General features: G+C 36.7%; 1 pseudogene; it reads left to right on the forward strand.

Annotated features, from left to right (window-relative positions):
- The first annotated feature begins 1,498 nt into the window (after positions 1-1,498).
- LOC107915652 (tyrosine decarboxylase-like) lies at positions 1,499-11,918 on the forward strand (annotated as a pseudogene).
- Positions 11,919-12,192: the final 274 nt, after the last annotated feature.

The raw sequence follows: 12,192 nt of genomic DNA on the forward strand, positions 1-12,192 counted from the left end.
TAATTAAAATAATAAAAATGAGTTTTTTAAAAATATATATAACTAAAATTTAAAATATATTTTCAAAATAATATTAATAAATAATAAATTTTAAAAAGTAAATGAAAATTATATCTTTTTATGATTTTAAATTATTAAAAATATAAAATTGAAACATATGTTTTATTAAAAAATGTTAATAAAAATAAAGAAAATAAATTAATATATATTATTGCAAAAAAATATCTTAATAATTTTATTGAGAATGTTATCTTTATAAATTTAAAACTATTTATTATCTTACTTTAATAAAAATAAAATGCGAATGGGAAAAAAATCTATTTTGAGCCATCATAAAATGCTTTAAAACTTTACGATACCAATGAGAGTAATTAGATATTAAAAAATTCACAGAAAAAAGACTCATATTTTACACACATATATATATGAAATTATAGTAATTCTTAATATAAAACATATAAATGATCTTAATAAAAATATAAAACATTAAAAACAATAGGAAAATGAAAAGAACAAAAAGTAACATGTTATATTTACAATAATGGTAATGAAACGTATAACCAAATCAATGGGGCTCCACGCACAAACGCTAGGTAGATTAGATGATGTTCTATATATGTTTCAATGGTTAAATATTTTAGTTTTAATGGTTCCCCTCCCAGGGGTCTTTGTCAAGGTCAGCTGTTTTTTCTGTATTTATTTATTTTATTCACAGAGGACTTCAACTTTTTGTTGTGGAGAGTGGAGAGTAGAGGCAATATGCGAAAATCCTTCAACCGTGAAGTCTAAATATTTTATTAGTAGTATATATACCAAATATTATTCCATATCCATTTTTATCTATATATTTGTAGTTGCATAAGCTCATTATTTATTTTAATCTATATCTATATGTTTTAAGTGTTTTGTTGGGTTGGTGTTACCCGCCATATTTGTTATTAAGTTAATAAAAAGTTTACGTTAGATTTTTGTTACTAAGTTAAAAATAAGAATAATTAAAATATTTAATTTCAAAAAGTTAAATGATTAAATAAAAAATTAATAGTTGAACGACTATTTTTATATTTTACCTTTTTTAACATTTATACTTTATCATTAAATCAAACTCTTACTTATTATATATATATATTATAAGGTTGTTTAATAAATTACATAATTCTCTCTTTCAAGGTGCCAATTAATAACTATTTCCCTTTATTCTATTCTCCTTGGATTTTGAAATTTTATTTTTATAATTTTATTTTTTAAAAATTTAAATTCTTTATTTTTCTTTTTAAAAAATTTAAAATTCATATCAAATTGTTTAATTTCATTAAATTCATAAAAATACAAAAAATAAATTCTGGAAGGTAGTTATGACGTATTTTAACATTCTGTTTAAACATTGTGGCCTATATAAATGACGCCCGAATGGCCTAAAACATATGGCACCCATCCTTACATTGTCCACTATAGTTTCATTTTGATTTCTGTCATTCAAACTCCTATTATAGCGGGAATGGGCAGCTTGTATCCCCACTATGAAGAAGAAAACTACTCTTCCAACACTGCTAACCTTCTAAATCCAGAAGAATTTAGGAGGCAAGGTCATATGATCATAGATTTCATAGCTGATTATTACCAAAACATGGAAAAATACCCTGTTCTAAGCCAAGTCCAACCTGATTACCTTGCCCAACTTCTACCAAAGTCCGCCCCTAATATTCCAGAGCCTATTGAAACAATCCTCCACGATATCCAACAATACATCATTCCCGGCATAACTCACTGGCAAAGCCCCAACTACTTTGCGTACTTCCCTTCAAGTGGCAACATTGCTGGATTTCTTGGAGAGGTGCTTAGCACCGGCTTCAATGTGGTGGGGTTCAATTGGATATCATCACCAGCCGCGACTGAGCTTGAATTCGTAACCATGGATTGGCTTGGCCAGATGCTTGGGCTTCCTCAAAGTTTCCTTTTCTCTGGAACTGGCGGTGGTGTTATATAAGGGACTACATGTGAGGCCATTTTATGCACACTAGTAGCCGCCAGAGATCAAATGTTAGCCAAAGTGGGGAGAGAGAACATGGGGAAGTTAGTTATTTATGGGTTAGACCAAACCCACTGTGCACTTTTGTTGAAGTCAGCTCCCATGCAGCAGCAAAGGTGGCCATGCAGGGAACGTGCTTCAATAGCAAATTGGTGCAGCAAGCTGAAGCTATTCATTTAGTTTCTTTAAATGAATGTTTTGTATTTAGTTAGGATCAAACTTAGTTGGTAGCTGCATTTTGATGTAACTAAGTGATGAATGACAAGTTTAGGTAGCTGTTTATGTATTCAAACAAGTTTACCAAGTTACTAGGCAAATTAGTGGTGTTAGGTAAGTTATTAGGTGGTAACTTGTTTGTTTTGCTATTGTAATCCCTTATATGTATTGGCATCATGCCTTCTTAAAAGGTTAATGAAAATTCAGCTCATTTTCATTCAAATCTCTCTTTCTTTTCTGTTTTCCATTGTAAGTTTTTTCTTCCTTGATTGTTTTTGCTGCAAGCCTCGAGACTTGCTGTTTAAGCAAAGCTGAAATCAGCTTGCTGCTGCCTCTTGCACCAACAATTGGTATCAGAGCCCTTGTCTTAGTGGACCTGTTGCTTCAAACCAAGGAACCTGATGGCTTCTTCAGGATTTTCACCAGCAGCCCCACCAGTCTTCAATGGAGAAGGCTTTCACATATGGTTGGTCAAGATGAAGACTTACCTACAGGCCTTCGATCTGTGGGAAGTTGTCAACACAGATGCTGAGCCAGCACCACTGAGGGCTAATCCCACAGTAGCTCAGATCAGGCAACATGCTGATGAGAGGACCAAAAGGCACAAAGCCATGTCCTGCATCCAGAACTGTGTGTCAGATGTCATCTTCACCAGAATCATGGCCTGTGATACTCCAAAACAGGCCTGGGATAAGCCTAAGGAGGAGTTTCAAGGCACTGAGAGAACAAGGCAACAACAGCTGTTGAATTTGAGAAGGGATTTCGAGAACCTGAAGATGAAGGAAGCAGAAACAGTGAAGCAGTATGCAGACAGAATCATGGCAGTGGTTAACAGTATAAGGCTCCTTGGTGAGCACTTTGATGAGGCAAGGATAGTGGAGAAAGTCCTCTCCACTTTGCCTGAGAGATATGAGGCCAAGATATCCTCTCTAGAGGACTCAAGAGACCTTGCTACCATCTCTTTGATTGAGCTAATCAACACCTTCTATGCTCAGGAACAAAGGAGAGCTAGCAGAACTGAAGACAACCAGGAAGGTACATTCAATGCCAAGGCCAGAGAAGCCTCGAGCATCAATGCTCCAAGAGAAAAAAAGCCTTGGAAAAGCAGACCTAAGCCTGATGCTGCAAGGAGCAATGACCAGCCCTGCAGACATTGCAAAAGGCCAGGTCATCTAGAAGGCAGATGCTAGTTCAGGCCAGATGCAGTATGCCAATACTGCAAGAAGAAAGGCCATGTTGAAAGGGTTTGCAAAAATAGAACCAAGCCAAGGCAGAGCCAATTTCAACAACCAAAGGTTGAAGCTCGAGTAGCTGAGGACAGTAGTGACTAAAAAGAGCAGGTCTTTGCTGTGTCTTGCTTAGCTACTGAGAAGAAATGCTCAAAAGGCTGGTTATTGGACAGTGGTTGCACTAACCACATGTCACCAGATGCCTCCTTGTTTAAAACCTTGGATAGAAGTTGCAAAACTAAGGTCAGGGTTGGAAATGGTCAGTTCATAAGGGCTGAAGGAAGAGGAGAGGTGCTGATAAGTACTCCTACAGGCAACAAGATTATTCCAAATGTGCTTTTGGTGCCTGAGATTGACAGAAACCTTCTCAGCATAGCTCAATTGCTCGAGAAAGGCTATTCTATTGTGTTCAAGGACAAACAGTGCCAGATTGCTGATCCAAGTGGATCAAGCCTTATGAAAGTCACAATGACTGACAAATGCTTTCAGGTGCACTGGCCAAATGACTCAAAGTCAGCATACACAGCTTCTGTTGATGATTCCAAGCTTTGGCATCAAAGGCTCGGACATGCCAACTTCAGATCACTGGCTCGAATGGCCAAAGAGGGCTTGGCAGAAAACTTTACCAGCTCAGTAAAGCATGATGATGTGTGTGAAGTTTGCCAAATAGGGAAACAGGCAAGACTGCCATTTCCTACAAATTCAGCTTGGAGAGCTTTTGAAAGACTGCAGCTGGTGCACTCTGATGTATGTGGCCCAATGAGGACTGAATCACTCAGCAAAAACAGGTATTTCATCCTCTTCATTGATGATTTTACAAGGTTTTGCTGGATTTTCTTCTTAAAACACAAGTCTGAGGTAGCTCAAGTGTTTGTGAAGTTTAAAACTGCAGTAGAGACAGAAACAGGTTGCAAGCTGAAATCGATAAGGTCAGACAATGGCACTGAGTACACTTCAGCTCAGTTTCAAGCCATTTGCAATGATGCTGGTATCAAACACCAGCTTACAAATGTCTACACACCTCAGTAGAATGAGGTATTAGAAAGAAAGAACAGAAGCTTGATGGATATGGCCAGGTGCCTGCTGTTTGAGAAGAAACTGCCTAAGACCATGTGGGCTGAGGCAGTAAACACTGCTGTCTACCTTCAAAATAGGCTTCCTACTAAAGCTCTTGCATCCAAGACACCTTTCGAGGCTTGGTTCGGTTTCAAGCCTTCATTGGCACATCTGAAAGTGTTTGGTTGCCTGTGTTATGCATAAATACCAGTAGCAAACAGAGACAAGCTCTCTGAAAGGGCTCAACCAGGTGTTCTTATAGGCTATAGCTCAGTTAAGAAGGGCTACAGGGTGCTGGATCCTTTGACAAACAAAGTCCAAGTGAGCAGAGATGTCATCTTCGATGAGAAGGCTTGCTGGAATTGGGAGAAGAGTAAACCAGAAGCTGCTTCAGAAGACCTAGTGCCTAATCAAGCTGAACTCGAGCACCTTGGTCCTGAAATGGATGTTGATGATGCGCCTGTGAGAGGCACAAGACCCCTAGATGAGATTTATGAAAGAGCACAAGCTGCTATAGCAGAACCTAGTAGTTTTGAAGAAGCTGAAGTAGATGAAGGTTGGAAACAGGCTATGGTTGATGAAATCAACATGATTGTGAAGAACCAGACATGGGAGTTGGTTAAAAAGCCTGCCAACAGAAAGACCATTGGTGTAAAATAGGTCTATCGAGTGAAGCACAATGCAGATGGAAGTTTAAACAAGCTAAAGGCCAGGCTAGTTGTGAAGGGCTTTAGTCAAAGGTATGGTCTGGACTACTTGGAAACATTTGCTCCAGTAGCCAGACTCGATACAATCAGATTACTGATTGCAGTTGCTGCTCAGAACCAGTGGACAATCCACCAAATGGATGTCAAGTCTGCATTCCTCAATGGATTCTTAGAAGAGGAGATATATATCGAGCAACCCCCAGGTTTTATAATGCATGGTAAGGAACATTTGGTGTATAGGCTAAGAAAGGCCTTGTATGGCCTAAAACAGGCCCCTCGAGCCTGGTATGCTCGAATTGACTCATACCTGGTCAGTTTGGGATTTGAAAGGAGTGCTAGTGAGCCAACACTCTATGTTAAGAGGAATGGAGCTGAAACACAGCTTATTGTGTCACTGTATGTTGATGATCTTCTAGTGACTGGAGGAGACAAGTTTATGTTGGCTGATTTCAAAACAAAAATGAAGGAAATGTTTGAGATGTCAGACCTGGGATTGATGACATATTTCCTAGGAATGGAAGTCAATCAAGTAGAAGGAGGAATCCTTTTGAAACAAAAGACATTTGCCTTGAAAGTGCTGGCTAAATTCTCAATGGAGATTTGTAAACCAATGAGCACACCAATGGCTATTGGCATGAAGCTATCAAGCCAAGAGGAACATGAATCTGTCTGTGAAACAGATTATAGAAGCCTTATTGGCTGTTTGTTGTATTTGACAGCAACAAGACCTGATATTCTATTTGCTGTGAGCATGCTGTCACGATTCATGCATTGCTGTAATCAGCAGCATTACAAAGCAGGAAAAAGGGTTCTTAGGTATATCAAAGGTACCTTGAACCATGGTATATGTTTCAAAAGGGTCAAGGAGTTGAAATTGATTGGCTATACAGACAGCGATTGGGCTGGTTCAAAAGATGACATGAAGAGCACCTCTGGTTATGCTTTTACACTTGGCTCTGCAATGATTTGTTGGAGCTCAAGAAAACAAACAATGGTGGCTCAGTCAACAGCTGAAGCTGAGTATGTAGCAGCTGCTAATGCTGTTAATCAAGCTGTGTGGCTGAGAAAAATTTTGAGTGATTTAAACCTACACCAGAATGAAGCAACTGTGATACATTGTGACAACAAGTCAGCAGTTGCTATTGCCAAAAATCCTGTCTTCCATGGTAAGACAAAACACTTCGATATTAAACTGCATGTGATAAGGGAGATGGAACAAGCTCGAGAAATTGAGTTGATTCATTGCAGCTCTGAAAATCAGATTGCTGATATCTTCACAAAGTCTCTTGGTGTATCAAGATTTCTAAGCCTAAAGAGGGAACTAGGAGTCTGCTGCATAGAAGCTGAGGAGGAGTGTTGAAGTCAGCTCCCATGCAGCAGCAAAGGTGGCCATGCAGGGAACGTGCTTCAATAGCAAATTGGTGCAGCAAGCTGAAGCTATTCATTTAGTTTCTTTAAATGAATGTTTTGTATTTAGTTAGGATCAAACTTAGTTGGTAGCTGCATTTTGATGTAACTAAGTGATGAATGACAAGTTTAGGTAGCTGTTTATGTATTCAAACAAGTTTACCAAGTTACTAGGCAAATTAGTGGTGTTAGGTAAGTTATTAGGTGGTAACTTGTTTGTTTTGCTATTGTAATCCCTTATATGTATTGGCATCATGCCTTCTTAAAAGGTTAATGAAAATTCAGCTCATTTTCATTCAAATCTCTCTCTTTCTTTTCTGTTTTCCATTGTAAGTTTTTTCTTCCTTGATTGTTTCTGCTTCAAGCCTCGAGACTTGCTGTTTAAGCAAAGCTGAAATCAGCTTGCTGCTGCCTCTTGCACCAACAACTTTTAAAGGCAGCTAAAGTCGCTGGTTTAAAGTGTAAGAACTTTAGGGCGATTAAGACAATGAGATCCACAGCATTTCAACTATCCGCAGAATCATTGCGAACAACAATAAGATTGGACGTTGAAGCTGGACTTATCCCAGCTTTTCTTTGTGCCACCATCGGGACAACATCAACGACTGCCGTTGATCCAATACGGTCGTTAAGTGAAGTAACCAAAGAGTATGGAATGTGGATCCACGTTGATGCTGCTTATGCAGGAAGTGCCTGTATATGCCCTGAGTATCGTCATTTCATTGATGGGGCAGAGAATGTAAACTCATTTAGTTTCAATGCCCATAAATGGTTCTTCACTACTTTGGATTGTTGTTGTCTTTGGGTTAAAGATCCTGGTGCACTAACAAAGTCACTATCAGCAAGTGCTGAGTTCCTCAAAAATAATGCAAGTGATTCCAAACAAGTTGTTGATTACAAAGACTGGCAAATAACCCTTAGCAGAAGGTTTCGCTCCATGAAGTTATGGCTTGTTTTGAGAAGCTATGGTGTGGAGAATCTTAGGAACTTCCTAAGGAGCCATGTAAAAATGGCAAAACGTTTCCAACAACTGGTTGAAAGTGACAATAGGTTTGAAGTGGTGGTGCCAAGGAACTTTGCTATGGTATGTTTCAGGGTTTTGCCAACAACACTTAAAAAGGAGCCGAATGGGTGCAAAAGTGAAAGTGGAAATATATGCAAATGACTTCAACCGGAATTTGTTAGAGACGGTGAATGCGTCAGGCAAAATTTTTATGACTCACACTATAGTTGAGGGTATTTATGTGATACGGTTTGCTGTTGGTGCCACTCTGACAGAGGATAAACATGTTATCAAGGCTTGGAAAGTGGTGCAAGAGACGGTTGGTGGCATGTTGGCTACTATATAATTAAAGCAATATAATATCTATATATATTCAGTCCATAGGAAATAAAGTTAGATAAGTGTGTGCCTATATATATATATATATCTAAGGTATGTGATTACATATATGTAACTTTATGTTATGCCATCATTTAGAGTCAGCAAATGCATGTTGTGTAACCCCCTATATATATGTATGGAGTTTGATTGCATAGATGTATCTATAATTATTAAATCTAAGTGGATATTATTGGACTGAAATGTTTTGCACACTGTAAAAAGAAAATTTATCATTTTGATGAGTTTGTTAAACCTTTTAGGTCACTTGATACAAGCTATAAACATATATTTTAAATAACAAATCCTCATTATTTGTTTCTAAAAGTTCATGTATTTTAGATTTTAACACTAACTTTAAATTTGAGTTAACCCTCCATTTCTCAAATTTATCTTTCCAAACATAGTGTAACGATTGTGCTGAACAATTAAAAACTAAAGTTTTAACGACTGTTTGCATCTGCCAATCAACCAAACTATCAAAACAAGAGTCTCGATTCAAACCAATCTAGTCACAGGCAAGCTACTGGTACAAATGACTGAAAAAACCAGATCAGTCACCCTCTTGAGCATCTCGTCACAGGTTTGGTGACGCTGATTGAAGATTCTTCGTTCTTGCGCCTTGAAAGAACATATTAATTGTTGCTGTTTTATGACTCATGAGCTACGATTATTTTAGCCTGGAGTAGAAACTGAGACGATGAAAGGAAAAGTTAATGTTTTCCTGAAATATGGAATAGAAAAGGGAAGGTTTTAATGTGAAAAAGTGGAAGTCTTAGTTTAATCTCAACCTCATATTTATTTTTATCCGATGGTCAAAAAAATATAGAACTTATTATTTTTAAATCAATGTAATATATTCCATTTTGTAAATTTATTATGAGCAGTGGCTGAAAAAATGGCAACTGAATTCCATCATAGTTTTAGTGAAAATGACTCTCTTGAATGTATGAAAACTTAAAATGAAATTCATTTTCTCTACAATAATAGGTTTTCTGAAAGCTAGAAAGTGACCTATTACTTGTTAAATGAAAACCTAAAAGCATTCAATTATGATTCACTGGGAGAAATTAAAAAAAAAATTTTGGCTGGAAAATTAAGTTATATATTTTTAATATAGTAAAAATATATATTTTATTATTTTAATAGTTTATATATTTATAATTTTAAAAGACTAATTCAAAATTTTATATTTTTATAGGTTAAAGTGTAATTTAATCATTATTAATTTAAAATTTTATAAATTATAATAGAATTTAAAAAAAAATTATTTTAAGGGGAGGAGGTGGGATCCCTGCCAGCTCCTTGGTTTTGCTCTTGGCTAGCGATGACCTCTCTAATGTATTCTTCACTTGCTATTGATCTAATATCAAATCACATCTTACTCATTAGACGTGAAAAAGTAAACTCTCATCACTCATAACGTTGTCAAACAATAAGATTAACAAAAGGATGTGAAGGGTGGTTGGGTAGAGAGCCACCGAAATGAAATTGGTCTTTTGGTGGGAGAGTTTGAGAGCAAGAAGTTTTTAGTATGGAATGAGAGTTAGGCCTCTTCGGCTATTGTTATGGGCTTTTATATTAAAAGACAAGATTAGTTGCCTATTTGTTTAAAGAGAGAGTGTGCGAAAGATTATATTCGATTCTCTTGTACTTATAGTGATCTGACGTCCTGGGATATGAAGTCTTAGAAAATTTAGGTAATCAATCTCCACATGTGTCTCATGTATGCTTAGTGGATGTATACTTAGTGGAGATGTGATGTGGTATGAGGCTCATTCGTGGTATAGAAAAAATTTCGCTAACTTAGTTAAGTTCACCAGACACACATCATCATTGAAGGACACGTGTAAAAGTATATGATGTAGGTATAACAATTACCCCAAAGTTCGCGGGTCACAAAAGGGTGATGAAGGAACTTCTCTCATTGATAGTGGCCGTGGCTTAAATGATGGTCCCATATTTTGTATATATATTTACTTCTACGTATTATTTATTTATTTCTTTTGTAAATTGAAATTCAATCTTTGATGCTTAAGGCAAGATTTGTATTTTTAACTTCTTGAAAAAGCTATAGAAATATGTGTTGATTTGATGGCGTATCCGTTAAATTTTTTAGAAACTCAGAGTGAATGATTATGATTTATCCACATGTTTTGTTGTAAGTGGGTGTGTGAGCGGGTGCTAGTAACTTGGGTAATAAGTTTATGGTGACAAAAGGGTTTCTTTTATTTGCTAATGAAGAAAGAATTGAGGGGTACTTTTGAATGTTTCCGTTTTCTTTCCTTCTGTGCATATCTTTTCAATTGTTTTTGTTCTTCATCGCTGGTTAGCTTTTTTGTTTAGTTTTTGTTACAGTCTCTATATAGAAAGGATTTGAATGATTCTTTTAGTGGGTTTGCGATTATAAAGGTTCTGATTTCCCTTGCTTCTTGCATATTTTGATTTCTTTCTGTTTGATTTTATTTGATTAATTTATGGGAAAATGACTCCTAAAAGAATGGAAGATGTGCCCTCAGAGAGTGAAAGAGTTTGAATGTCTGAGTACTGTAGAGATGTGAAAATTACTAGAATGTAGGGTAATTACATGTTTTGAGAATTTTAAGCATAAATTTAGTATTGTGAAGGGAAAACTTCGACTGAGCGAAATGAAGATAAGAGAACGTGAAAGTGCTTTGTTTTTTCTACCAAGCAAGTTTTCATTTACCTTTGCATCCAATTCATATGGGGTTGCTCCTGGTCAATTAATGGGGACTTCTTGATGGATTCTAATGGCCTACTTTTTAAATTGTCGTGTACGAGGGGAGGAGGTTTCTGTTAATGATTTTAGGAAATTATATATCTTATCTCCTGCCAATGAGGCCCACCCAAGGGGTTTCATGATGTTTGCAACTCGAAAAGGTAGCAAGCCAAAAGTAGATAATTTAAAAAGCATTATACATCTAATAAGGGAAAGTATTTAAAGATTGAACAAATCTGTGGTGGGTGCAAACCAAGTAGTGATCGTAGTACTTGGAATCCTGATTTAAGAACGAGTGCAGAGAAGTTGCAATTTCAGAGGTTGGTTGAGGGGCCACTTATAAGGTATGAGAGGGTTCACAGTTTACATAACGTATGGTAGTACTGTTCTACTCTAGCCATTCCTACTGCTACGCCTTCAACTCCAGGAACTAATGTTTGTTCCAACCATGCAATTACCTCCGCCATTGTTCCTTCAATACCTATGTCTTATACTCTGACTACTAAGGAGATAATTGGGCGGAGTGTGAATTTACTTAGAGATCAATTGGCAAATTGGAGGCCCCCAATTGCTTTTAGGGATCAGCAACAAAAGAAAAGGCGTAAAGCAGTTGCTGCTAGAAGTGCTGGAGTTTCAAAGCCTAGTTCAACGAGCATAAGTAGTACTATGTCATCCACTATTTCCAGTGACACTCTTTGCTTGGCTCCTCTCAGTTATAGTGGGCCTTTGAACATTTCCAGTGCTGGAAACGGAACGGTTCAAGAAGTTCGCAAAAAAGGCTGAGCAGAGAGAAAATGCATTAAAGGAAAAGGTAACTCCTCTTGAAGAGGTTCACTAGAAACTTAAGGAAGAAGTAGTGAAGTTGAATGAAGAGAATGAAAGATTAAAGAAAGAGAAATTTGCTCTTGAAGCTCAGATCAAAGAGTTGACTGAAAAACATGTTGTGGAGGTTGGTTCCCTAAAAAAGGAATATGACGGTGAAGTTGCTCGGATAAAACATACTTATAAAATCAAGATTGTAGCCATCAAGGAAGAGACTAGGGAAAACTTAGCTAAACGTGATGAGGAGATACAATCACTGCAGGTGTCTTTACAGTCATCTATCAAGAAAAAAGATGAGGAAGTTGCCAAAGCGCCTTTTTTACCTGATTAATATATAAAAAAATTAATACTAAATTGGTATACCAGTAAGATTAAAAACCAAAATGACATGTTAGTGGGGTGGTGCTTTGTCATAGACGGCACCACTATTTTTCTTAATAAAATTTATTTTTTATATATTTTTTAAAAAATATTATTTTATTTAGTGGTGCCATTTACCTAGGCGGCACCACATGTACAAAATTTTCAAGTCTACTATGAGCCCGTGTATAAATATAAAAATGGTATATAGGGGTAGTGCCTATCTGATAGATGGCACCAGTGAT

The sequence above is a fragment of the Gossypium hirsutum genome, chromosome D10 (assembly GCF_007990345.1).
Source record: "Gossypium hirsutum isolate 1008001.06 chromosome D10, Gossypium_hirsutum_v2.1, whole genome shotgun sequence".
NCBI classification, from domain to species: Eukaryota; Viridiplantae; Streptophyta; class Magnoliopsida; order Malvales; family Malvaceae; genus Gossypium; species Gossypium hirsutum.